Source organism: Fringilla coelebs (assembly GCF_963513975.1).
Source record: "Fringilla coelebs genome assembly, chromosome: 14".
In the NCBI taxonomy this organism is placed as follows: domain Eukaryota; kingdom Metazoa; phylum Chordata; class Aves; order Passeriformes; family Fringillidae; genus Fringilla; species Fringilla coelebs.
Window position 1 is genome coordinate 12,905,598 of NC_140040.1, and position 3,515 is coordinate 12,909,112.

Here is a 3,515-nt window from a genome sequence, read left to right on the forward strand (position 1 = left end):
TTTTCTGTGAGGGACAGATCTTACAGCTGCGTCTCTTGTGTGCTGGTCCTGCCTTTTGCAGAGGTTTGGATTCTGCTTTGTGGGTGGCTTGTACTTTGTCATTGGTCTTTCACTGCATCTCTGAGGTAATTCTGGACAGGTGATTCTGCACAGGTAATTCTGTTCATCTCTGGACAGGCCTTCACAGCACTTAATGTGCTCCTACATGGCTCCTCCTCTTCCCTATTATAGGGCAAAGATGAGTTTTCTCACTTCACATGACAACAGTGATAGGAACACTTGGTCTAGGTTGTACATTCTGTTCATAAGATAGCATAGAAATTCTCCACAGTTGTAAATAATTGTTTGTCCTTTATAAACTGAGGAATAAAAGGAAGCCTCAATACCCAGTGCAAGGTAATTCATGCAGCACACCATAAGTGTGTTTGCTTCAGAGACACACTTGAGGTATTTGAGGTAGACAAATAAATACAAACTAAAATCACTCTTTTTAAATTTGTTTTGCAGATGCATGTCAATGATAGTTTTTATTTTATGCTGATATTAACTACACACTGTAAAGTGAAACCAGGATTTGGAAACTGTGAATTGTAAGTCAATTAAATGAGTGAGGAAAGAAGTTTCAGTGGCAGACTGCAAGTAAAGTGTGTTAATACTGCACTTAGCTGTGACTCGTGATGCAGATCCTTGCATTTCAGGCAGGTATGTTTGGGCAGAGATTTGCAGCTGTATTTCAAAGTAATTTTTTATTTTCCCTTGCTTGGAGTAACTGCTGGCTCCTGGTGAAAAGGGCTGCACTGCTTGTTTCTGCTACCACTCTGCCTGTTTGCCTTGCCTGTCTCTTTGCATAAACTCTACTGATGGTGTGGCAGCAGAAAGGAGAAAGATTGGTTCAGCAGGCTGGTCTGATGGAAAGCTGTCCTCCTCAGAATTAAGCAGAAGTCAAGTCTTCTGTCATGCAGGGGAGCTGAACTGAGTCAAAGGATGATAGCATGGTGTCCACATCCTGTGTGAGAGAGGGGCTGGAAATCTACTGCTGCTTGCGGGAGGAAAATGTGGGAGCAGAACCATCCCTTTGGTGGTAGCCTGACATTACACTGGGTTAATTAAAGCAGGAAGTCTTGTCACTCTTGAGGCAACTGAACATATGAGACAGGGCAGCATGAACTCATCCACATTTGGTGGTGCACACACAGCTCTTGGTGTCTGCATTAGGGACTTTGTGGAAATGGGTCTTAGAGAAACAAGTCTGAGGTGGAATTAGCTTTTGGTTAGTGTGTTATTGTGTATAAAAAGAAGACCAAGAAATTTGATAAATTTATTTTTATTTATTATTATACTTACAAAACCAGCAGTCCAATGGGTGATTAGTTTGCTTTTTTAAAAAATGCACTACACCTGTTGCTAAACAGCTGTTCTAAATCTCTCCTGGGTGTCTATCAGGGTGAAGTCTTTACCAGTTTAGGACTGGGTGAGAAGAGGAGCCGTGTTCCTTCACTCAGCTTGTATGCATGCCAGAATCCAGACCTTCAGCTGCTTTTCCCTGCTCCCTTCATAACATCCATTGTCTCACACTCAAAGTGTCACAGCAATGACCTTTAGCAGCACAGATCTGTAGCTGTCACCAGCACTTGGTTTTTAAATCATTTTCTGAATGCTCATATGTTTAACTTACTTATTTTTAAATTAAAACTGAGTCAATATTGCTCATTATTTGGGGGCATAAGCATCGTGAATCAGGAGAGGCCTGATACAAGAACCTTGCTCACTCTGAGGATTTCTTGCTGAAAATGGACAGATTATGATGCTCCCTGTAACAGCAAGGGTGGGGGAATTGCTCCACTTTGAGGCTTTTGAGTTCTATCAAAAGTACTCCTCTGTGGTTACTGCTTAAATCCTGTAAACACTTGTTGCTCAAAAGTGGCCCTCCTTCTGTCTAGAGTCTTTTGATTTTTTCCCCCTTCTTGTAGGGGTACACTAACAATGCTTTTATTATGTATGAGGAGGTAACATTTCTCAATAAAACCAGCTGTGTGTACTCCCTAGATTCCTAATCCTGTCCTCCCCGTCTAATGGGCTTCATGTTACAGCTGTTTCCGTAACATTTTATTTTTTTAAAGTAGTCCTGGTTATTTTCATACTTTAATAAGAAGTTTTTGTGATTCACTTTGGTTTGTGAGAAATGCTTGCATTTTATCTGCTTTGTTGCAAATGCTAACTTCTCTGAAGCAAAAGTATGTCCTTTTCCCTGTTTAATTGAGGGACTTCCTCACCCTATGTTGAACAACCCTTCTTTCTCTCCAAAGCTGGGATCTCCACAGTAAGATCTGAACATGGGCAGTTTTGGAGTTGGATTTTTGTCTGTTTTGTGATGGGTTTGTTTCTTTGTGGATTTAGGGGAGGGAGGTTGATTCGTTTGTTTTCATTTTGTACTCCATGTTCATTAAACAACTGGGTTTCTTTGTTGCTGAAAAGTGTAGTGAAATATAATGAAATGCAGTGTATCTGTTATCCTAATATAAGTTTTAGTGCTGTTTAAATTCTGAGTAGCTATATGACTTCTGCTGACATACTCTGCTCTCTGCAAAGAAAATCAAGAGTGTTTGAAGTCCTGAAAGCATGATGCTTCTGCATTAAAAATTATTTTATATGTGAAGAGTGAACTAAATATTGCTTTTCTTTTCCTTCTGATAGCCCTGACTCCTTTTTAAAATAAGTTTTTAATTAATTTCAGTTGGAACTTGTGGCATAACTGTTTCATGAACATTCTTAATAGTACTTTGATTCCTTCTTGTACAGTATTATAACTATACTTTTTTTTTTTTCTGGCTCTGTATTGCCTGTTTGCCCTTCAGGCTACAGGGATTACAAAATGAGATTTCTCTGCGTCTGGCCACTGATCTACAGTCTCTTTTCTGTCCTCTAATCTGCTGTTCTTTAGTACTTTGATTCCTTATGTTCTTGGGTGGCCTTTCTTATCCCTCTCTTTTGGATTTAGTGTTTTCTCTAGTTTTTCCGAGGCTGCTTTCTCAATGTTCATTGTCTGTTTGGCATCAGCATGATCTGTAGCTTCGCTCTTTCTTCCTTTCATCCTTCACAAGATCTCTGCTGCATATGGTGGACCACCTTTCTTTTAAACTGCTTTAGCAAAAGCTCTTTCAAAAACTTAAGCAATCTCCAATCTACCTTCTTGCCCATTCTTATCCTTACTGTTCCCTCCCCACTATGCTCCTAGTTTGAGATCTGTCAACTCTGCATGACTAAATCAGTGTAAATAGGCTTGGCAAACAGTTTTGGGTTCTTATATGTTGGCTCTCCCTGGGTCCTCAGATTTTTTTCCCCTCCCTCTCTCTGCTAGAAAACCTGCTCTTTTCTCTCTCTCGGCACCATCTCTTGAGCACTGTCTCTTTCTCTCCTTTTTCTGTCTTTGTCTGTTGTCTCCAGGGTCTCCACTGTCACATCATACAGTTCTTCCATCATATCTGGCATTTCTGACCTGATCTTCCTCTCTAGCT